We start from the raw sequence: 25,517 nt of genomic DNA, 5'->3' as shown, positions 1-25,517 counted from the left end.
ATTCAGACTGTCCTGCAAAATCCTAATGATCTTTTATCAGACCAACTTCTGATAAAGCTTTCAAGCCACACAGAGCTCGTGTCTCTCACCTACAGAAATTGTTCCAATAGAAGATATTATCTCACCCACCTTGTCTCTCTAATATCCTGCGATTGACATGGCTACAACTACACTGCATTAAACCTAATGCTGACAGTTTAAATGTTAGGCCTATTTTACTGCTGTTCTTTTCTAGGTCATATCCAGCTACTGTGGGATTGTGGACAGAGATTGCATGTGTGGGCAAGGACTATGGTGGAAAACTAAGTTTCCCTACCCCCAAAATCCAGCCTCTCCCTATTATTTTACAAAAGCCTTTGGATTTCCTCATGCTTTTCTTCTTGCCCCCTTCATGTCTCAGTGGCTTGGACTCTTGTGTACCACAGGGACAGGCTCCTTCAAATTACCCAATATAGATTAGGTAGAGTAGATAGGCTCTTCCAGGCTCCTGGCCTAAAGAAAACAGACTTGCACATGCTCATTTATTATTAGTCTTTTTGACTTGTTTTTCCCCTTCCAATTTCATCTTTCATGTTCTTAATCTCCATCGCTACTTGCCAAAGAAAAATGGTGAACAGGCACATAGCTCTCAGCAGGAGCTGCAGCAACGTTCAGAACAAGAAGAACAGCAAAGCTGACAGCTGTGCTTTTCTACACTGAGCACACTGGGTAAATCAACACCCCCAGCAGCCCTGCTGCCATCTGTGGAGTTTCTGGAGCAGACGGGTTATTTATAGAAACTTGTTTGCGCAAAGCCAATATTTACCTGTCGGAACTGTCAAATTTTGCAATCCATCTTTGCCATTTACCTTGCTGCTTTATATGTCAATAGTAGACTTTTTTCTAAAGAAAATACTGTTGCATTTTTAAAATATGTCCCCTCCCCATAAGGGCTGGTTATATTAATTGTACAGTACGAGTGCATCTGCCTTCCATGGGGCCTTAGGGATCCTCCAACATTGCTGTGAAGTTAAAGAGCTGTCAAAGTTGAAGAGTCTAATTCAGTCTTCTTGTTTCTGCAGCAGCAGTTCCATGGCATTCCCCTGCCAAGGCCAGGCTGAGATTTTATGTGAAAACCAGGAGAGGTTGCTCTGCTGAAAATCTGGCTGGTACTGTTACTGCCATGGATACAGCCATTATCTTCTGCATAAGCAGACGGGAAACTTTCTTTGGGAAACTATTTCACATTTGCCCTTAAGCAAAATCTACAGTTGTTAAGTTGCAGGAGTGAAATGAATTGGTGATCTCAGTCCAGTTCCTAGCATATAGGGTCTACATCACAAAACCACACAACTGTCCCCTGAGCAAGCAGCTCCAGCAACAAGACCTAGGACTAGGTGGACATGGAGAAGGAACTAATATCTCATCCCTGTAAGTAGCCCATTAAGGTCAGGATTGAGACAAACTGATGGGGCAGCGAAGCTTGCTTGGATGTTGCCTGTACTGTCTGCTCCGTGGATATCCAAAGGACTTCATTTCCCAGAGCCTTTTGTGCTCTCTGAATTCCCTTAATTTTTTTCCCATTTTTTTGTAAATCAGAGATGAAGATTATAAATGGCAAACAGTATGCAACAGTTTACTTTTGATTACGTTATGTTTCCACTTATATACAGCATAAATGCTGTCGTCAGTGCTGTAGTAGCTAAGGTTTTAAAATCAGTTCCAGTTCTCTACAAAAGAAAAAGGACACTAAACTATCTAAACTACTACATGCCACAAGGGGCCACAACAGTGGTTCCCTAAACCCACCCAGCAATATTGTTAATCTATCCAACGTTACTCTTAGCCCAGCAGAAGAATCTGTCCTATCTCGGGGCCTCTCCTTCTGCCCCTCCACCCCCACGAACATGATACAGTTCTGTGGTGACCTAGAATCCTATTTTCGACGTCTCCGACTCAAGGTATATTTCCAACAAACCTCTGAACAACATACTAACCCACAGAGACCTTCCTACCAAGACTACAAAAAGAAGGATTCTGGGTGGATTCCTCCTGAAGGTCAAAAAAACAGACTGGACTTCTACATAGAGTGCTTCTGCCGACGTGCACGGGCTGAAATTGTGGAAAAGCAGCATCACTTGCCCCATAACCTCAGCCGTGCGGAACACAATGCCATCCAGAGCCTCAGAAACAACTCTGACATCATAATCAAAAAGGCTGACAAAGGAGGTGCTGTCGTCATCATGAATAGGTTGGAATATGAACAAGAGGCTGCTAGGCAACTCTCCAACACCACTTTCTACAAGCCATTACCTTCTGATCCCACTGAGGGTTACCAAAAGAAACTACACCATTTGCTCAAGAAACTCCCTGAAAAAGCACAAGAACAAATCCGCACAGACACACCCCTGGAACCCCGACCTGGGGTATTCTATCTGCTACCCAAGATCCATAAACCTGGAAATCCTGGACGCCCCATCATCTCAGGCATTGGCACCCTGACAGCAGGATTGTCTGGCTATGTAGACTCCCTCCTCAGGCCCAATGCTACCAGCACTCCCAGCTATCTTTGAGACACCACTGACTTCCTGAGGAAACTACATCCACCGGTGATCTTCTAGAAAACATCATTCTGGCCACTATGAATGTAGAAGCCCTCTACACCAACATTCCACACAAAGATGGACTACAAGCAGTCAGGAACGGTACCCCTGATAATGTCATGGCAAACCTGGTGGCTGAACTTTGTGACTTTATCCTCACCCATAACTATTTCACACTTGGGGACAATGTATACCTTCAAATCAGCAGCATTGTTATGGGTACCCGCATGGCCCCACAGTATGCCAACATTTTTATGGCTGACTTAGAACAATGCTTCCTTAGCTCTCGTCCCCTAATGCCCCTACTCTACTTGCGTTACATTGATGACATCTTCATCATCTGGACCCATGGAAAAGAAGCCCTTGAGGAATTCCACCATGATTTGAACAATTTCCATCCCACCATCAACCTCAGCCTGGACCAGTCCACACAAGAGAACCACTTCGTGGACACTATGGTGCTAATAAGCTATGGTCACACAAACACCACCCTATACTGGAAACCTACTGACCGCTATTCCTACCTACATGCCTCCAGCTTTCATCCAGACCACACCACACAATCCATTGTCTACAGCCAAGCTCTATGATACAACCGCATTTGCTTCAACCCCTCAGACAGAGACAAACACCTACAAGATCTCTATCAGCATTCTTACAATTACAATAGCCACCTGCTGAAATGAAGAAACAGATTGACAGAGCCAGAAGAGTACCCAGAAGTCACCTACTACAGGACAGGCCCAACAAAGAAAATAACAGAACGCCACTAGCCATCACCTTCAGCCCCCAACTAAAACCTCTCCAACGCATCATCAAGGATCTACAACCTATCCTGAAGGACGACCCATCACTCTCACAGATCTTGGGAGACAGGCCAGTCCTTGCTTACAGACAGCCCCCCAACCTGAAGCAAATACTCACCAGCAACCACACACCACACAACAGAACCACTAACCCAGGAACCTATCCTTGCAACAAAGCCCGTTGCCAACTGTGCCCACGTTTCTATTCAGGGGACACCATCATAGGGCCTAATCAGATCAGCCACACTATCAGAGGCTCGTTCACCTGCACATCTACCAATGTGATATATGCCAACATGTGCCAGCAATGCCCCTCGGCCATGTACATTGGTCAAACCGGACAGTCTCTACGTAAAAGAATAAATGGACACAAATCAGACGTCAAAAATCAAACATCAAGAATTATAACATTCAAAAACCAGTTGGAGAACACTTCAATCTCTTTGGTCACTCGATTACAGACCTAAAAGTTGCAATTCTTCAACAAAAAATCTTCAAAAACAGACTCCAATGAGAGACTGCTGAATTAATTTGCAAACTGGATACAATTAACTTAGGCTTGAATAGAGACGGGGAGTGGATGGGTCATTACACAAAGTAAACTATTTCCCTATGTTTATTCCCCCCGTTCACCCCCCACTATTCCTCAGACGTTCTTGTCAAATACTGGAAATGGCCCACCTTGATTATCACTACAAAAGGTTCCTTCCCCCCGCTCTCCTGCTGGTAATAGCTCACCTTAAGTAATCACTCTTGTTACAGCGTGTATGGTAACACCCATTGTTTCATGTTCTCTGTGTCTATAAATCTCCCCACTGTATTTTCCACTGAATGCATCCGATGAAGTGAGCTGTAGCTCATGAAAGCTTATGCTCAAATAAATTGGTTAGTCTCTAAGGTGCCACAAGTCCCCCTTTTCTTTTTGAGAAACGATTTCACTTTCAAATTCAAAGGAGCTATCAAATGCCTGAAGGTAAGCATTCTGCAGGATCACCTGTTCACAGTCTTCACATATTACAGTGAGCTCACAGACTGTGGCTAGATTAAGACGGGGAGGGTTTAAGATCAATGAAGCATTAAGGAGCAAAAGCAGCATTTTTCCATAAACAGTTCAAAGAATAAAAGATGAAGTGACTGTCAAGTCAGTGACCTCTGGAGCAAATACTAATGTAAGTAGGACATTATAAATATTGCAGTGTAAGATTTATGTAAATGACAGGAGGTAACCAGTAAACAGGGACAATAGAAAACCACAATCAGGTCTTTCAGGAGAGTTCTTTGTTTTTGTTTTCATATTAATCATAATAAATTATTTTACTTAGACCAATGCTTAGTGGGGAGGGAAAGAAGGCGAGGTGAAACAAGGATACTTCTCTCCCACACTACATAATTTTCTCCTCAGAAGGGACCCACTCCTGTGGAATGGTTTTGGATTGCTATTGAATATTGTTTAAAAAGCACGTCAAAGCCACAACAGAGTATTTTCTGCTCTTACAAAAGGTCTCTATAAATTGCCCCAGGATAGATGTTAGAGAGCTCACAAGAAAGCCACTTTTCAAATGAATGGAACTGTGTACATGACTTTTATCTGTGTGTGAAGTGGGGATGTGGCATGTCAGTACATGCCTCTCGTAACAAAGAATAGATGTTGAATTATGAACGATGGTGTTTCTAGCACAAAAATTATAGAGCACACGAAACCCTTTTCCTCCCTGCCATCTCTCTAGTCTCCTGTTCTTGGCATCTGTGGATGAATCAATTCTTACTATCTGCAGATCTGCTGCAGAGCACGTTATGTGGACCAACGAGTGTTTATGAAAGAAGATACCCTCAATTCACCCACATAGCTTCCCAGTTTCTACCTTCCTAGGTTTCTTAACTCACTCACTCTCTTTAGAGAGTACAATCAAACTTTCTTTTAATAACAGAACAATTTCTTTCTAATCAGAAGGATCTCTGTAAGCAGAACTGGGACTTTCACACCACTTAACAGAATTTTGCTGCATTTGAATTCACTATTAGTGGATTCCACTCTCATGCCAGGTGGATAGAATTGGTCCCTTTCTGTGCTAGGAGGGCACAGCCGACGTTTGCCCCTGCTGCCTCAAAAAACAAAATCAAGCACCATTCCGAGCAGACTTTGCTGGTGAAGCAGGATCACAGACATTAAGACAGCTAATGATGTCAGAGATGGTGGCAGGAAGTACAATCCCCGAAGCGAAGAGATAAAGTCAGAGGTGAAAGTAAGCTGGTAGCCCCGGTATGGATACTGGTAAGAGCCGGTGCGCTGTACCAGGACCGGCTTTCCCAGACGGCAATTTAAAGCCCTGGGGGAGTGGTGGCGGGGCTCCGGCAGGGATTTAAAGGGCCCTGGAACTGCAGCCGCCGTTGCCACTACCGCCCCGGGCCTTTAAATCCCACCAGAGCCCTGCTGCCGAAGCCCTGGGGTAGCGGCGGCAGGGCTCCAGAGGGGATTTAAAGGGCCAGGGCAGTGTGGCTACCAGAGCCCCAAGCCCTTTAAATCTCCGCCTGAGCCCTGCTGCCGAAGCTCTGGGGTAGCAGCGGTGGGGCTCTGGCGGGGATTTAAAGGGCCCCGGAGCTCCAGCTGCTGCTACCGCCCCGGGCCTTTAAATCCCCGCTGGAGCCCTGCTGCTGAAGCCCTGGGGTAGCGGCGGCGGGGCTCTGGAGGGGATTTAAAGGGCTGGGGCGGTAGCGGCTGCCAGAGCCCCAAGCCCTTTAAATGCCCGCCTGAGACCTGCTTCCCTAGCCCTGGGGTAGCGGTGGTGGGGCTCTGGCGGGAATTTAAAGGGCCCCAGAGCACCAGCCCCCGCTACCGCCCTGGGCCTTTAAATCCCCACCAGAGCCCTGCTGCCGAAGCCCTGGGGTTTAAGGCCATGCCTCTTCCGGTTAAGGCCACACCTCTTCCGGTTGAGGCCAGGCCCCCCTGCTCAGGACTACAGCGTATGGGTCAGTCTTCTAACTTACTTTCACCCCTGGATAAAGTCATAGTGATGGTAATGAGGAGCTACACTACGCACTGACGGTGAGTAAAAGACAGTCCTGGACTAGAGCCCAAGTTATCTGGCGTGAATCTAGACCTTAAGGATTTGAACATTTTTGTTACTGGACTCTTCTCAAAATTGTTCAGTAGCAAATGACCCACTTTACTGGGACAACAGATGCTAACGTGGGCCTGGCACATTTTAACCTTTCCTAGCATTTTCAGTTTGCACACTGTGAATTATTTTTTTCTGCTAAAATGGGGGCTTAGAACAATCTGAATGCTGCTGAGTAATATTTGGGCCAGAGTGGTAACAATTTGAAACCACGTCCTACAGTACTGGGGTGACTGAGACACCACAGAGGTATGGCTTATGCTCTAATATCTGGATTAATTCAAAACCAGAGGCCAAGTTCCAAAGTTCATACTCAAGGACCATATCAAGCCATACATTTGAAAACCAAATTCCCATCAAAATCCTGCTTAAAAACAGATGGCACAATATGGCCGACGTTCATTGTTTCAATAAGGGTCGAGTTAAAATCTGAGCAAGGACCTTATTCCAGATGTGGCCCGAGCGGCTCTCTCTCAAGATGCCAAAAGCAATTGGGAGGAAGGATGGTCCTGTGGTTAATTCACTGCATTGAGGCTTAGCGGGTATGGGTCCAAAATTCTGACTCTGCCACATTCTTCTTGGATTAACTTGTGGCAAGTCACTGAATCCTTCTTTGCCTCAGGTCCCCATTTTTACAGATGGGAATAATACTTCCTTTCTTCCACCCTTTATCGATTGGACTTATTTAGATGGTGAGCTCTTTGCGGCAGGAATTATGTGTTTGCACAGTGCCTGGCAAAATGAGTCTCTGATCTCAGTTGCAGCCTCTATTATTACTTGCTTGGTTACTATAATATGAGTAATAATGAGAAGTGCACTTAACAAAACACTTCCCAGATCATTTTTTTTCTTTTCTAGAATGAAGCTGGTTTAGACATGCAGATTGGCAAGAGAGGGTTCAACACCCCAAATATGCTACTCATCTGTTTACTCTAAATCAGAAACAGAATGTTGAATGACTACAGACTTGACCAAGTGTTCCAATAAAAAAGAAAAGATAATTATTTAAATAAATCAAGATTCTCCTGAATCCATGGAAAACATATTAGACATTAATAAAGCCTTTGACAGCACATTTCATAGTCTACTGCTTTTTAAAGACATAGATACTATAGGTTGGCCGAATAATCAAACGGTTACACCAACAAACAGATGGAGGTGGTGCAGGAAAAGGAAAGAGAAAGAAGAGGAAAGGGTAATATGAGGAGGAAGAAATCCAAGGGAGATATAATAAGGGTGTGCATTGTTTTATGGAAAGTTTGATGAAGGAGGTTATTTTAGTAGAGATTTTCAGAGAACTAGGGTTACTGTGGGCCAGATTCTGACATCCTTACTCATGCTGAATAAATAGTACCTTATTCCACAAACAGCCACCGAGAAGTCAATGGCATTACTTGTGGACAAAGGTGCTACTACTAAGTGTAAGTAAATGTATCAGAACCTAGGCCTTTTTGTTCTGAATGCTTTGAAATCTAAAATGCAGAAAATTGCATGTGGCATTTCAACATTTCCTACAAGGGAGACTTCTAAATCACATAGTTTAATGCCTCCTCAGCTCCACCCCTACATCAGACAACATTCTTCTCCCTGGCGAAGTCTAAACGTTGGCAAAAAACATAACTTCAAAGGGACTAAACAATGAGCAATGAAAAACCCCCAAAGAAGCCAAAACAATCCAGCTGATCATATGGGTAGGAAACTGAGATTCTCATCTCCGGGCAAGATCCACCAGAGCAATGTGCTGTCCACTGGCAGAGGCAAAGGGGGTAATAAGGGGCTCAGTGCTCATTTGCAGCCATTTCTGACATACCCGTGCTCCAGTGTGGAGAAGCTAAGAAGTGCAGAGCACCTGAAACTCCACTATTCTGAGACAAGCAGATTGTGGGTCCACACTACGGAAGCAGTACATTTTTATTAGACACATATGTTGAAAGACAAAAGGAATTGTGGAAGCTCAGCACGTCTCAGGATCAGGCTCTGAGGGCTAAATTTTTATCTGGGGTAACTTCATTCTCTTCAGTGGAGTTGGAGTTGCACCAGGGATGAATTTGGCCCTGAGAAACAGCCGCAAAAGGGTCAAGGGAGCATATGAGAACAGTAGAATGGCTCATAACTAAGAATAACCAAAGACCTATGTAAGCTTAGATTAGCTTGAATGTCTCCCTTCAGTAGCTGTCTTTAATAGAATCAGTGGGTGCCTGCAGTAACAGCCTCTCTCTGCTTTTCCTTCTCCTATACAGCAGCAGTCTGGTTCATCAAAGCAGGAGCTAATCTTTTATTTTACATTCTTAAATGAGTTTAATGTTATATAAGTCAATGTTTTAAGACCTTAAAATATAGCCCAAAAGATCTGGTTAAGCAACTAAGTACTTGGAGATTTGTTCACCCTTTTTCTCTCTTTAAACAAATTCTATAAATGTATCTTTTAGCTGGAGAATAATTACATTTTTATGAAGCTGCTTTATGTTTTCTAGCTAATTGTTTCAGTTGTAGATTGGCAAGCAATGTGCATGTTCCAGAAGGATAAAGCTGTCAGGTTCTAAATGTAACGGTGTACTTCAGGCTTACCAATGAACAGCATCCATTACTACATCAGCTACTACCATTAGGTAGTAAAAAAATGTTGGAAGTGCAGAAACCTCAAAGGTCTACAATTTTTCATGCTGACAGATCTCTTCTTCCCTGTTATATTTCCATCCTCTTCTTTCTTAAGCACCGTTATTTCACCAAAAAGCAAAAACAAAAAACAAAACTACAACCTGAGATGCAGTGCCTACTGGAAGTCAGTGGAAAACCTTCAAGAGCAAATCCCTATGATTACTTCCAAACTGCAGTCTGTTATACACGGTGCTACACATTCGCTTTACCACCAGCATAGGTACTAGTCATTTCAAAAGCCCAACACTCTACTAGGTGCCAGGTTAAACTACTCTCTATTTAAAGACCATGAAGAACAGTGTTGGCTCTTGATGAGACATACACCACTGACCACAAGCGGTTTGGATTATTGTGCTTGTAAATCGGTGGTTAAGTGTTCTGAATTACTACAAGGGCTGAAGTGCTGTTGTCAGACAGTCAAACACACTTTGCTCACCATGTCTATCTACCCTGAAAAATGTACATCAAGTAGCAGAAATGTGTTCTGTTCCTTCTTCTTTTCTTTTTAAACGTACAACAAACTTTGTATAAGAAAAAATCTTCAGAACTCTGTACTATTTTTAGCAGGGAAATAAAATGAGTTGAATGGCTGGTAAAAGGTCCTGTGTGGAAACTGTATTTTTTATCATTTTATTTATATTTTTGGCTGTATTTTATGCTCATTTTAACTGAGTTCTCTTCAAAAGATGCTTTTAAAAAAAGATACTGTAGATTAGAAAAATGACCGCCTTGTTTAAGTTTGCAAAGGCAAGGTTTGATAAAAAAATAACCTGTAAAGATAGAGATATATACATTTTGGAGAAGTTTGCATTTCCAATGATAACCATGCATTTGTAGGGCAAAATAAAATGTACAGTATTAACAGATTATTTATAGCATTTAGATTGCATTTAATAAATGCCCTTTTTTCCTTATCTAGACTTACAAATCCAAATACCTTGATTGCCCTCTTCCCTCTTGTGAAGCATGATAGATCATTTTCACAGACTTCTACAATAGAGTTGGACATTTTAAAGCTACAGTAAAAGCAGCTTCTGTCCCACGTGCTGCTCTTCCTTTCAAAGGTACCTTACCTACTTTGCTTAAAGGCTTGGTTCCGCAACCCTTTTTCATATTGGCTAGCACAGGGATAGGCAACCTATGGCACACGTGCCAAAGGCGGCACACGAGCTGATTTTCAGTGGCACCCACACTGCCCGGGGCCTGGCCACCGGTCTGGGGGGCTCTGCATTTTAATTTAATTTTAAATGAAGCTTCTTAAACATTTTAAAAACCTTATTTACTTTACATACAACAATAATTTAGTTATATATTATAGACTTATAGAAAGAGACCTTCTAAAAATGTTAAAATGTATTACTGGAACTCAAAATCTTAAATTAGAGTGAATAAATGAAGACTCGGCGCACCACTTCTGAAAGGTTGCCGACCCCTGGGCTAGCACTTCCCCATGGGGGGAATCCCCTTGAGATCAATAAGACTGTTCGTGTGAGTAAATACTACTTAGCACAAGTAGAGATCATAGAATCTGGCACTAAGTAAGCAGTTCCTAGATAAAAATGAAAGCTGATTTATCCAATATTAACTTTATTTTGACACATCTGTGTCTCTTTTGTGGTATTCTCTAATCCATTAAACACTGCACAGTGAAACCATTGACTAAAAATGTCCACACAAAAGCTATTAACGTCGTTAATGTGATGGCTGTCACCCCGGCCTACACACCAGAGTTCAGTTAGAACCGGTGATCTCCAGAGCTAAAAGCATGAACTGCCTGTTGCTGGAGCTCAAAAGCCAGTGCTCCATAACTGGGCTCATAACAGCCTCATGATCTGCTATACAAGTGGGCACAGATGGGGCACCTGGAACACACACTTATCAGGGGGTTACACGACCACTGGTTCAGTCAGAGTGGTGTTAAAAATGGCGGAAAGATTTTTTTAAAAAATGTCCCTAGGCCTTTGAGGCTTTGCTTTAGTGATCATTATTTGTACCAGTTGATTCAAAGAACAAAAACCTCAAACTACTCTACTAGTACAGGCTGGAGATCAGAGGAGTTCAGGTGCAGGCTTTCAGCAAGAGCTCTGCTCATTCATTATATACCAGAATTATTGCTTTTTTTAACCAGTGACTCTCAGTGAGCGCCTCAGAGTTTTCCTTTTGCTTTAACAGAAAGTGCAGTTTGACATTCGGCACCCAGCTGTCTGTTTTCCTCCACAGGACAAAATGCCTTGCTAAAGATTGTGGGTGAAATCCAGTCTCCACTGACGTCAATGGGAGCTTTGCTATTGACTTCAATGGGGCCAGCACTTCTTTCTGGGATTTTTGTTTTGTTTAGGCAACTCCAGAATCCATAATCCGACTCTGATGTGTGTAAGCACCGAAGTCTGCTACAAACATTGTGCTGCAAAGCACAAATGTTGTGATCTGGGTCTAGCTCCCAGAAAACCTACAGCACTCACCCTTCACTGATCTGCTGCAGCACCAGCTGCACAGAAATGTTCCACTTGGATCTTTACTATCAGGAGACACAGTATACACCCTGATCCCCTACACACACTCCCCTTACCAGAGTACCTGTGCCTTGGACACAAGTAATTTGCGCTGAAGTTATACAGGCACTTGTGGTGGCTAGAATACAAGTACATGATCAAAAAGGGTCAGAATTCAGCTCCAGGTGTCTGCATATGCAAAAGAAGGTTATGATGAAATGTATGCAATTCTACAATCACAAGAATTATACAGCTCAACCCTACAACAAAGAACAACCACCTCTGGGATCTTTAGTTCAATAATCCTTCTAAATCACAGCTCAGACTAACTTCTGGGACACATAGCAGCAAATCCTTAGTGTTTAAATTTAAAAGTATATAAGTAACTCTGGTGCTTTCTTATATTTTTCAGGATGCAAATCATCATACATTTCTCCTACTGAGAAAAATGAGTCTTATCTACTAGCCAATACTCTATATTGCCAAACAGTATTTAAAAAAGTGAATATTTCCTCCTGGGGTCAGGCCTCACAGCACATGCTCTGTAATCCTAAAAGCTGCCATACAACCAGCAATTTGTTTGTCTTACAAAATCAGTGACAAAGTGCTGGTGCTCAGGTTTGTACCACTACACTGCCTGATATTTGCTCCAGTGAAGAAATTTCTATTTAAAAGTTTTTGGCTTATTGCATAAATATATTAAAAAATCATAGTCATTAAATTCACAGGGCCTGATCCTTATTCAGGCAAAACTGTTTCTAGCATCAGTGAGAATTTTGTCTGAGCAATACTACAGATCAGGCCCAAGGCTCTCAAATAATGGTAATCTTGCAAGCAAATTTGGGGTGATTTATACGTTTGTGCAACATGTGAGAATCAATTATTTCATCAACCTTAAGTTCCACCTATGACCAGGCTATTCAATTAGAAACCAGCACAATTCCACTGGTTTCAGCTGTAGAGGGGACCTACATTAAGAACACACTTATCTCACACCATGTTGTTGTCCTTTGGGTTTTTAGGTTAAATCAAACCTGGAACTCAAAAGGAAGACTCTGAGAGTGACAGCCAATAAGAATCAAAACAGAAGAAAACATTTGCACAACTACTATGAATGGAATCCAGAGAGTTTTGCAAAGTTCTACTAAATAGCTATCTAAAAATGGTTTACTATGGCATTTAAAGACAGAAAAATCCTGGGCCAAACTTCTACATATGACAGAGCCTCTCACTGTACCAAAAATCACTGTACCTATGCATGCAAATTGGAACTTCTGGCTCAAACTGTGTTTGTGCATGTCTGCTTACCTTATCTGTGTGAAAGAACAGCCATTTGCATAGAAGGGTGGGAGTTTATGGGCATAACATACATCGTGTAGGGCTGCCAAGTTTGTTTGGTCATATTCCTGGAAGTTTCATCACATGACATAATCTTTAATTTAAAATTAATCTTTAATTCCTGGAGACTCCAGGACTGTTGGCTACCTTAGTTGGGTGCATCACTGGCAGTTTGACCAGACAATGAAGTAGCAAAAACTAAGGGGAAAATGTTGGTCTCTTCTCTGTGGATGTGAAGAACCTTCTTTGTAGCCAATCCACTTCACTGATAATAGGGGAACGGAGCCTCTCATGTAAAGGGGCAGAGCCAGAGGTGAGGTCAGTAAATCTCTTTCTTCCCTGCCAGAGGGCAAAGTGAGTGTCACAGAGGCTACTCTACTCATTAAATTGGAGGACTGGCCAAGGAGTAGCTTTGCTCATGCCCTGTGGCCAGTGGGAGAAGATTCTTTCACCCACTGTGTTCCCCAAGTTAACTCAAGCTAGATGCTGGGGAGAGAATTTTGCCCTAGATGACTAAAATTGCAGTATGTTCCCCTCTGAAAATATTTGGGACAGTATCTATAGCGCACATTGCTTCCTCCTTCATACTATCTCACTGCCTGCTAAAGGATACTGAAACCAAAACCAAAGAGCTAGATTGTGGTGTGGGTGTAAGGGGGGCATATTACACACATTTATAGAAAAACACAAGAATGGCCATACTGGGTCAGACAAAGGTCCTTCTAGCCCAGTATCCTGTCTTCCAACAGTGGCCGATGCCAAGTGCTTCAGAGGGAATGAACAGAACAAATAACCATCAAGTGATCCATCCTCTGTCGCCCATTCCAGGTTCTGGCAAACAGAAGCTAGGGACACCATCCTTGCCCATCCTGGCAAATAGTCATTGATGGACCTATCCTTTATCAATGTATCTAGTTCTTTTTTGAACCCTGTTATAATCTTGGCCTTGACAACATCCTCTGGCAAAGAGTTCCATAGGTTGAATGTGCAGTGTGTGAAGAAACACTTCCTTTTGTGCATTTTAAACCTACTGCCTATTAATTTCATTTGGTGACCCCCTAGTTCTTCTGTTATGAAGAGGAGTAAATAACACTTCCTTATTTACTTTCTACACACCACTCATGATTTTATAGACCTCTATCATATCCCCCCCCCCCTTTAGTCATCCCTTTTCCAGGATGAAAAGTCCCAGTCTTATTAATCTCTCCTCATACAGAAGCCATTCCATATCCCTAATTATTTTTGTTTCCCTTTTCTGTACCTTTTCAAATTCCATGATATCTTTTTTACGATGGGGCAACCACTTCTGCACACAGTATTCAAGATGTGGACGTACCATGGATTTATATAGAGGCAATATGATATTTTCCGACTTATTATCTGTCCCTTTCTTAATGATTCCCAACATTCTGTTAGCTTTTTTGACTGCCACTGCACATTGAGTGGATGTTTTCAGAGAACAATCCACGACTCCAAGATCTCTTTCTTAAATGGTAACAGCTAATTTAGACCCCATCATTTTATATGTATTGTTGGGATTATGTTTTCCAATGTGCATTACTTTGCATTTATCCGCATTGAATTTAATCTGCCATTTTGTTGCACCAGTCACCCAGTTTATACTCCCTTGAGTATAAACTTAACTTCCTACACATTGGGATAAGCAAGCTCTGCAGTGTTGCTTTGTCCCCCTCTCACACAGGTGGGCAAGAAAGGTTGGGAGCGGATGGAGCCTCGACTCCATCCTCAAATGCGTGCAGTGGTTTAGTTACATCGGTGCTTTAGGAAGCATGCGCTGTGACTGGTATAGACCCATCACAGGTCACTACCTCCCCAGAGCAGCAGGGAAACTGTGGGAGGTGGGGGTGGGGGGAAGACTGTGACTCTCTTTAGATCATAAATCAATGATCCAGCCCAAAGATAGCATCAGAGTGTTATCACAGTAAAATTTCAAAGAATATCTAAAACCTTTCATTGTTTTTTTTTTTTTTCAATTCTGCAAAATTACCTTGGTGAGGCTAAGAAAGAAACACTGTCACATCAGCTGTATCTTACCCTGAAGCTACTCCATTAATTCTTAGCATCCGTGGATGTATTCTTTTTATAAGTGTGAATCCATTCAAATCTTTTCACCATCTCCCCCACTTTTAGCCATTCATTACTGTGGGTGCCAGGATAAAATGGCACTGCTACAGACATGGTTTCTAATTTTCTCTTTATCAGTCGTAATGGTGTCTGGGTAGAAACCTTTTCTGAAGTGCAAATTGGAAGTGGATCCATAGGTCAGGCTGCAAGGTTATTTATATTCGAAAACCTCCCTTGAAAAACCTTTTGTGCGGCATCAAACGTGCTTTAGGAGGTGGATCTTGAAACATATACCTGTAAAAGCTTTTCTCAGCGTGATGTTTCACATTATGAGGCAACTAAAGTACAAAAAGAAATGAAGACGACTAGACTGTGGTTCCTAGCTATACAATGAGCACTTTCTTCACTACAACAATAGCACTGACAAATGTAGTCCACCAATTCAGATTCAAAGTACATTGTTTGACACATTAATTTGACACTGAACTAATATTAATCTTCTTTTTATCACAGTACAAGATTGAATTAGCACAGTACAGTAGAGCCTTGACTTTCCAAATCCAAGCTAACCAAAGTTCTTGATTATCTGAAAGTCACATATGTTGTGTCCACCGTATGGTTGACTTTGGCATGTTTTTATAGGTATTACACTTTATGCACTGAATTCATAAAATGGATGAGCCTGCCAGAGTTCATACTGTAAAGTCTGCAGGAAAAGGGCTTTCTCTTGCAGAGTTTACAAGCTCTCCCACTGAGCTTACAAACTCTGCAGGTTACTGGCACCCAGGACTACTGCTTATCTGCCACTTTGCTTTTCTAAATGAACGTCATGGGCCTCATTATTTGGGGGGGATAACTGAATCTTTATTATAAGTGAATGTATATACTGCACTCGGAAGTGTTGTAAAAAGGGAAATAATGCTATCAGTCTATCTCAGGTACTTATATGACTTATACTTATACTTACTATATACTTATATGACCCCCATTACTAGAAAAGGTTCTTCAGCCTAGGTCTCCTGTATTTTAGGCTACTGTCCTCACTGATAAATCACACTTCCTCTCATACAAGGGGACGATTGCTGCTGCTTTGCCAGCTATAGCAGTATTTGCCAACTGTAGGCATAGCCCCTCCGGGAAAGGAGGGAGGGTACTAGATGGTGGAAAGTAGAGCAGAGAAGAGGATTGATATTGGTGAGGAAAGCTGTAGGTCCCCAGAATCACCCCCCTCCCCTACAGACACTGCAAACATGCTGCCACATCAGCAAGGAAAGCAGATGGAAGCCCCCAGACAGTTACCCAATGTCCTGACATCACTTCCGGGAGAGGGGAAACTAATATAAAGATGGCTACTCTGCTTGATGCTGTTACTACTGTTGTCCCCTCCCCACCAAAGAGCAGCATTTCCAGTTGACGGGGGGTACCTATTACACTAAGACTGTTCTATACACTGACACCTTCTCTTTGCTGCCATCCATCGTAGCCTCTGGGAACCTCAGGACAGGATAGGGAAGCTCTAACATTTAAGGCTCCGCTGTATGCTAGTGATGCCTGCTGCTGTCCATCACAGTCCCTTCAAGAATGCCAGTGCTGGTTGTGAGGACGGGAAGAGGAGAATGTTATATGTTGGAAGATGCATTTTGTGGATGGCAGTGGCTTTATTTTATTATTTCGTATATTATTCATTTATTGATTCTTATTATTATTTAGAAGGGGCTGTGGTTTGGTTTTTGGTGTTTCTGGATCATTGCAGGAGGTGAGGGGAAAATAGCGTTTTTCTTTTTGTACCAAGAATCTGACTCCATACATTCTCATTCTCTCTCTCTCATGTGAATGGGGTTTGGGATGGGCTTTTGGGTGATTTTTTTTAAATGTTGGTGTTTGATGTGTCAGCAGCTGGGATTAACTGGCCAAATCTCTTTGTGAATTAGTGGGATGCCAAAGGGAGTGGGGCTGACTCTGTGGAGATATTCTTTGCCTTCCCATCGTAAGTACATTTTTTAAAGGATCAGATGCATGGTATGCTTATTGAGGAAGGTGGCCCAGGGAAGTCTCTGCACTCTTCTAAGATGACCATGGATCAGTTAGGCCACCACACAGCACAGAAGGCATTTTTATGTTGATCGAAAAGAAGGTACCAAGTTGACTGTCCACTAGATATGGGCATAATCAAACAGACCTGGTAGTGGTTATTGGGGTCATTCTGGATGAGTCTTACAAGGAGGAGATAGATGAATTGTTTTTGCAGCCTCCCTAACCTTCCCAAACCCTCAAAGAACCCACTTCTGTTCTCATGGTGGTATAAATGAGAAGTGGTTCAACTGAAATTGATGAATTTACACCACTGTAAAACCTGTGTCAGATGGGAATCAGGCCTTAGCTGTAAGAGAGAAAGTGGGTGACCCAACTAGAACTCGAACATGTATGTTTATACTACACAATTCCAAATCATTCCGGTTTGTATTGTCAGGCTTGCTTTTAAACCGTCAGGGTTTAAGATCTTTGTAATTGAGAACAGTCAAAAGTGATCTTTTCAGAAAAAAAATTAAGTGGATACAATAAAATTAAAACACTGGGATGGTTAAGCGTGCTTCTAAAGTTCTATGCTAAGCTGCACTCTAATTGCAAATGACATATGTGAGGTAAGGAACACGTGACTAGACCATTCCTGAACAACTGCCAAAAATCTTTTTGCATGTCACCTAGAGCTTTAAGACAATGCAGGAACAATGGCAGCTCTGTAAAATCTGCCAGAGTTGACAGTTCCTATTGTTCAGAAAACTTTTGTGAAGCATAGACGTTTTCTAGATTAATGCTGCAAAATGCTGAACAAAATGGGCGTCAAGCTAATCAATGGGCTTTGGTGATTCAATCTTTTGTTTTCTTGCTGTTCCATTTTCATTCTGTGCTGACTACTTCTCTGTGTGTGCGTGTGTACACTTGCACCTGTGTGCAAACACTATACAAGGTGTACTTGCGTGTTTGGAAAGAAAGGAGAAGAGGAATCTCTCTGTTATTGGGCAGTATTTGAATTTGGACAGGTCTTCTAAGGTCCTCTCTCTCTCTTTTTTTTTTTAAACTTAAATTAACTTTTCCTTAAAAACTTAATTTTTACCACAACAGTAAACAAAAATAGAACCTGCTTTGATTTGAGGTTATCATCCATGGCAGTTTTATTCAAGGTAATCTGTGATTTTATCTTTCCCACTACTACCTGGCAAATGGAATTTGGCTTTACAAACAAGCTGTGTCAACTTATTTGATTAATAGGGTGAAAATAAACATGAGGTAGGCAAAAGGATGACACTGGTGGTTTTAGCATCAATGCAGTGAACAGTTCACCTGGGTTGGCAATGGCTACAGTGTTTCCACTGAAGTGAAATGAGGGTTATGTTCCAGGGAAAAATGAAATACTCCAATTAAATATCTTTAACTGTGTAAAAATATACAGAAACTGTGTAAAACCTGCAGCCATCTGCTCTACTGTTTCTCTGTTAAAGGAAGCATCCCTTCTAGCCTTCTGCTGTATTTGCCCAGTAAAGATTAATGTTATGTAAATGAGGCTCTCCAAGTGTACTACGAACCACAGAGAAATAGTTAACACAGTAAATGCACATATCTGAAAGCAAGTTGTGTCAAGTCAACAGCTAGGAGCAATTTACTGTACGTCTACTCCATTTGGTTTTGTATGTATTTTCTGTGTTCTTCTTGCTGCAGGAAAGGGGAAACAATTAAAGGTCTTTGCAATAAGGTCTTACAGCTTATCTCCCAAGAAAAATGTAAGCAAAAAATGTGGGCCAGATTCACAGCTGGTGGAAACTGGTGTAGCTCCACTGAAAGCATTTTTTAAAAGACACGGGAGCCCACTGAACAGTGTTTTCCAAGTCTACCCAGGAAATTAAAGCTACCCCAAGATGGCATCCTTCAGCACTATATGTCCTGATTGCTGCCAACATGCCACAATCCTTAGTGAAGTCCACCTGCTCTTCTGTTGCTGGAATCCTTATTGTCTGTGACTCTGACATGGTTTGCTTAGAGTCTAATATGCAGCATGCCTCTACTGACTGTAAACAACTGTTCTGTATACCATAAGGCCAAAAATCTACTTCAAAATGTGTCTTAAATTGCAGCACTGATTTTTCTAACTCAGCCACCACAGTGGGTTGAAGTCATAAGATAGACTGTTATGATCCACTACCCAAAGCTTAGCAATTAAAGGCTCTCTCTCCCCACCCCTTCCTTTTATCTGCTAATGTATCGGGATAGACAAGTAAACAAATCCCTTCAAACAAGGTTATAGGAGATATAGGAATTCTGTCAGTCAAATAGTATTTGGTTAATGATAGTGACTGAACTAGACACATTTATATTCTGTTTGAACTACATTTGTGAAGCATTAGCAAGAATTCAGATAACATCTTAGCATTATAATAACCTTACAATATATTTCTCTCTAACACAAATATTATCAGTCTTAAGACAGCAGAAAGTAGAAAGCTTTGTTTTATGGAATTTAAGTGTGTATTTCAGTGCCTGTGAAAGGTGGTCAGAAGGACAGCTCTGGAAATTACAGCACAGAGAGGTAAACTCCGGGCACTACACCCAGCTGTCCTTCCAATCAGACATGCCAAACCTGTGAAAAAAAACGCAGAAATTGGGCTTGGTTTTGGCTTAATTGGCTTGAGAGTTGCTTGTTGGCTAGTTTTTGGCTTGTAGCTTGTTTGGCTTGTAGCTTGTTCGTTCTTTTTTTTGACCAACTCCCAGCAAGCGGGGCAAGGGGGGAGGAGGAGCAAGCAGGGGTAAGGGGCAAGCAGGAGAGAGAGTCGGGGTGTACAGCTGGCCCACCACATCCCAGACTGCATGCCGGGGGAATCTAGTCACGTAGAGTGTTGGGGTTCTTAGGGATTGGCTTGTTTTGGCCTTGTTTTTAAATGGGACTAGCTTGATTTTTGGCTTATTGTTAAAGTCGGGGTGCTTATTTACCACGTGAAAGTTGGCAACTGTGCTTCCAATGTGTCTCAGCCCTGACACAGAGGGACCACCTCTAAGATTGCGAGTGGGCACCTCTCTCTGCTTAGGCTGTCATCTGTGGTGATGTTTTTAGTGATGAATAAGCTGCCTAGTAGCATAGCAGATAACTAAATTCTGGAAAGGAGATAATAGTGTTTCATCACTTTGTGCCATTTAGCACTGAGGGGAAATTTCCCAGTAATAGACAATGGTTGCAAACATATCATCTCTCTTCTTTGCAAAGACCAGGAAAGTGACTTTGTAGTGAAACTGTCACAGAATATCTGGGGACACTATTTTAATAAAAGATGCCCCAAGGATCACTGGTAAATGTAGAAAGCAGTGACCAATACTGTAGTGATCACAAACAGCAAGAATTCAAACTTAACCTATGGTCTTCTGGAATTAGCAATGAATTGGGTTAAATGTTCACAAATAATTAAAAGAGCCAACTCCACCTTTCATTAAGAGACATTTTGACTGTAGTAATATAATGGAATCCTACATTCTATATTTAAAAAAAAATCATTTTTAATCAGAGAGTTCTTGAAAAATCACACACACAAATTCCTTTTCCAGCCATAACATCCTAACCAGGCTCTATTTCAGGAGCGGACAAACTGTGGCTCTTTTACCATTAAAATGTGGCTCGTTGAGCCCCCCATTCCCCCCCACTCCCCTCATTCTCCACCTACCAGACTGTGGGGGGCAGGGGAAGCTCAGGACCTCTGCCTTGCAGTGGGATGGTGCAGTAGGGGCTTCTGCCCAGTGGGGAGGTGTGTCTCAGGGCTTCTGCCCAGCGAGGAGGGGGTCTTGGGGCTTCAGCCCTGCGTCGTGCATCTGCCAGGGCTCGGGCTTCAGCAGGAGCAGGGCTGACATTTCAACCCCCGGCTCCCAACAGGTGTGCCTTGTGCCTCTCAAACTTCTGAAGATTGTCGTATGTGTCTCAGAGGGCCAGTAAGTTTGGTCACTCCTGCTCTATTCCTTGCACGGAAGGAATGAGTCTTGTACAGTACCTCTGCCTGGCACAATATGTGAGGAAATATCTAGAGAGAAAAACTGTTCAGTTTAGCAGTGTCTGAAAAGGAGACTCTTGGGATGAAATTTTCAGGCAGCAGTGTAGCACGTTAGATCTTAGTTCTTAGCATCAGGAAAGGAAATTGTGTGCTTAACTCCCCACGTGCACACACCATGCTGAAAATGGACCTAGAAGCAACTTCATTCTGCATTTACATTAGGGTTGGTTATGATAACTCCCAAAGAGCATGGCCAGATATAGCCACAAAGGAAAATTCTCCAATGTGACCCAGATAAATGAACTGCGCACTGTGAGAGTCACCCAAGAGCTTTGAGCAGCAAAGCTCTCAGTCCAATGAGAAGTACCTGATCAAATAGAAATAAGGATGGGTCAAATTCATGGCTGGTGTAACTCCACTGACTTCAACTGACTGATGAATTTCCCCCACTGACTCTAACTGTGCAGCATCTACTTAACAGGAGCTAAACTGACAAGTCACAAGAGACAGGAGAATCAAATTCCAATGTATGCCCCCTCCTGAGGAAAGGAGGGAACTCTCTGTGCTTGCCCTGCACTCACCTGCTTAGTGAAGAAACAAAGGGCTCCTTCCTGTCTCAGAGCTTAAAAATAGAAGAGAGCTTGCTGCTGAAATTAATTTTTAAAAATAACTGAAATAAAGGGCAGTGAAGGCATGATTCACTATGTTGAGAACAGTGATGGATGATCAACAACTAATGATTGTTTTTGGTTGGATGTCTGAACTAGTGCCTTACAAATTATTATTATAATAATGTGCCTGCCGACAATACAACATTGGTGACCACACAGGTGCAGCTCCTACTTTTGCGCCTGCAGTTTTCTGTAGTTTGGTATAAGAGACTCACTTTCTTTATTAAAATAGAGAAACAGTCTGAATTACCTAGCAAAATATAAAACCCTTCCATATACTAATCCTAATTATGCTAACCGATAACCCAAGGCAATACGAACAGCTAATAGATAACTACTGTACGTCTGATGTCTAGAGACATTAATAAAACCATATCTATCTAGATGTGAAACGAACACACAAAAAGCCCCTCTTTGTGCTATTTACAGTTGTTGCTAATCTGCTTTCCTCTTTCTTGGCGGATAAACTATTTATTGATCTGTTCTCAGACTGAAATAGCAGGATAAGTATACACAGAGATTTACTTACAGAGATCCTGTAGTTCCATCGTTCCCGATGACAAATTTGCCTCCTATACTACAGCAAGGAAATGACTTAATGCTTTCTATGGAAGGAACAACGTGCTTCAATAGCAGATGGTCTCCGATGAAGCTCTTTAATGAGATCCGTTTTCAGTTTAGCTATGTGACAGGAGACCCCCTCCTTTGCACACCTTTGCCTGGTGTATACGTCAAGTCCAAAAGAATAAGCATGTAGCTTTGCTTATGTTTAGAGTGCTGGAAACGAATTGTGCTCCAATTGGCAAGAACATAGGAAACAGCAGCCAATCACAGCGAACCTCCATTTCAGGGAAACTCCTGCCCATTTATTTAGCATCTTCAGACACTATATTTTCTAGGAAGAGCGCCTCACTTCTAGTATCATAGAGAGAAAAATAATAGCTCCCTGTCTCTGTATCTCCTACTCCGTCAGCCCTCCTGCTATTTTTTAGGGCCTGGCAATTATCTAGGGAGAGTTCAGACTCATATCCAGCTTCCACCTTGCTGGGAGAAGAGGAGGGGAGAGCGCCTGAGCTTAACAATTACTGATTCCATCACCATGGAAACAGACTGGATGCAGCGAGCTAGATTTGTGTAGAACATCTGCTGCCAGACTCATAATCAAATGCAATCTCATCTTTTTTCCACTCTCACTATTTATTTGATTGAGAGTTTGCTTTCTCCTTACATATATGCTGGGAAAACACATACACATAGTTGCTTTCTCTTTGCATACACACAGTGTTAACGCATACATGCATATACAGACACAGACATATATTTGCTTCGCTTCTACTAACATACCATGAGAACATGCACATATATATGGATGTGCACACATACATATATGCATGTGATGTGTACTGGCATGCCATCATGTACATATACACTGAGGGATAGACACATCTCTAGCCAGACAGTATTGCTTAAGTATGTATACACAGATTGCTGATCTTAATGGTATTTTGGGTTTGATTATTCATTCTATCAATCACAGAACAAAAATAGATGTACAGGCTATGAAAATGTTAGATTTAGCTTCCCAGCTCTTCTGTGGACCCCAGGAAATACATTACTGTGAAGCTCACATGCAAACCCAAACCAAGAGGATCTACAACCTGATCCTGGGCAATTTATTTCTACTGCACAACTTTCTGAAATAACATTATTTTATTTGTGGTTTATAGGCACCTGTATGCCTCTTTTAATGATCTGCTCCCCAAATGGTCTTTAACATCCCCTACCTTAGTCCCCAAGTCTTGACTGCAGGTTCATACTCACCTACCAACTACAACTAAATAGGGTTCATGTTCAACTGTCAACAGGAAAAACCTTCATCTGCCACGTGGATTGCAATTCAGATATGTGGGTCACTCCTATCCAGCCCTGACAGCAGAAGGAGTAAGCATTGCCTGATTTGGGGAAGTAAAGTGGGAGATGCAATGGGGGAAAAAAAGAGGAATAATGGTCCAGTGGTCACTAGCCTGAGACTCAGGAGGCTTGGATTCAATGTTCTAACCACTAACTTCTGCGTGACCTTAGGCAAGACACTTAGCCTTTACGTGCTGAGTTACTGAGTCTGTGAAATGGGAATAGCAGCCCTGCTATACCTTACAGGGGTGTTGCAAGGATTAAATATTGTAAAGTGCCTAGACACTATGGTAATGGGGACCATATAAATACCTCAGCTACACAGAAAGGGATACACCTCTCTGCCAAAATATCTACGTGAATGTGTTTGAACTTACTAAATAGAGAACAAGAAGGAAGTGGCCTGTTATTTGGAAAAAAAAATACTCAAGTATTCTACAGAACCACTCTATTAAGTATTATAAATGGCCATGTTTAAGAATCATCCGTGCTCACGCCACTAGGCTGCAATGCTGGCACTAAGCATTCATTTTAGAGAAAACAAATGCTTTTTTAATCATGCACAACAAACGGGATTTCCTATGGATTAGGAGCAACTTTTCACATTTCATTACCTTTTCCCAGCTTTTGTTTTACTAGATATTTAAAATAATGCTGTCAGCCACTTTCTTGAGAGTGAATATCTTTATAAATCATTATCCAGCACTCTTGTCATTTATGGTCGCTCTTTTAGTTTTGAAACATTAAATTGCAGAAGGCAGCCAATTTGCATTTTGGGGGAGGGAAGGGCTAATTTATAGCCAGATTTGCTAACCAACAGGGTGTGCTGAAAAAGCCATCTTTATTTCTCCAGGCATTTGGAAAGAGGTTAGTTTGAGGGCAAGGGAAATAATGTGAAGGGTTTATCTTATTTATATGCAAGCAAATGTACACAAGCATTGCAATTGTTTATTTTGTTATTTGTTGTTGTGCTTTATGGACTATGTGGATTTAAAGCTTTGTTACCACTAAGAGCTTAGGATAGCTACACAGAATAGAAGCAAACAAACAAACAAATAAATATAAAATAAAATGCAATTGGACACAGAAGGATCATCTGTCACAGTCCCAGTGAGCCTCTGCACAGTATTTTGCTTTTAAGGCAATATTAAATTGGAGAATTTTCTAATCAGATGAATAGTTCTTTTTACCAGTACTGTGGTATGATATACAGAGTACAAGACCATTCATTCATGCTCAGTTTTCTTAACAAACCACCATCACAGGCAAATATAATGATCAATATTGTTTTGAAGTATAGGGTGAACCCTCCTTTAGCCTCAGTTTCCATACTCCTTGGTCGTCTCCCCAGTCCAACTGATTTCAGGGTAATGAGAAGAAAGAGCATTACTGATTAAGGTGCTAGACTGGAACTCAGGAGATCCATGTTCAAGCCCTTCTGCGCTACAGATTTCCTCTGTGAGCTTGTGTAAGTCACTTTGACTGTCTGGCATCTCAGCTTCCTTCTCTGTAAAATGAGGATAATAGCACTTCCCTTCCTTACAAGCATGTTTTAAGGATAAATACATAAGATTATGATGTGCTCAGATACTATAGTAAAGGGAAGCCATATAAGCACTGGTGACAGATGAACTCTGAGGGCTCCAGGGATGCAAGACCAGACCCTTGAACCTATGCAGAACAGGCCCACACAAAAATCAAGATGAATTCATCAAGTCAAGCAGACACAGCAAACGGAAGCTGGGAAAGATGTTTTGTAGGTAGGAAGGAGTGCAATTCGAGAACAGCTACTCTTGGCATTCTCCCCACAAGATTGTGGATTTCCAAGGGAA

The 25,517-nt window shown here is 42.0% G+C and overlaps 1 protein-coding gene across 4 annotated transcripts in view; it reads right to left on the bottom strand.

Annotated features, from left to right (window-relative positions):
* Positions 1-25,517, bottom strand: part of ELMO1 (engulfment and cell motility 1) — a 413,972-nt gene that overhangs the window by 84,766 nt on the left and 303,689 nt on the right. The window contains exons 1-2 of one of the 4 annotated variants that reach the window (XM_073332878.2): positions 22,304-22,802; positions 20,783-21,133 (exon numbers count right to left, since the gene is read on the bottom strand). The exons of 2 other annotated variants lie outside the window; for them this stretch is intronic. The gene's annotated coding sequence lies outside the window, so the exon portion shown is untranslated. Of the gene's footprint in view, positions 1-20,782; positions 21,134-22,303; positions 22,803-25,517 lie in introns of those variants that run through there. One more of the 4 variants, XM_073332877.2, reaches the window with a different exon arrangement.

Source organism: Lepidochelys kempii, chromosome 2 (assembly GCF_965140285.1).
Source record: "Lepidochelys kempii isolate rLepKem1 chromosome 2, rLepKem1.hap1, whole genome shotgun sequence".
In the NCBI taxonomy this organism is placed as follows: domain Eukaryota; kingdom Metazoa; phylum Chordata; order Testudines; family Cheloniidae; genus Lepidochelys; species Lepidochelys kempii.
Note: the sequence above shows the minus strand (reverse complement) of the source record. Positions and strands in the feature narration are given on the sequence as shown.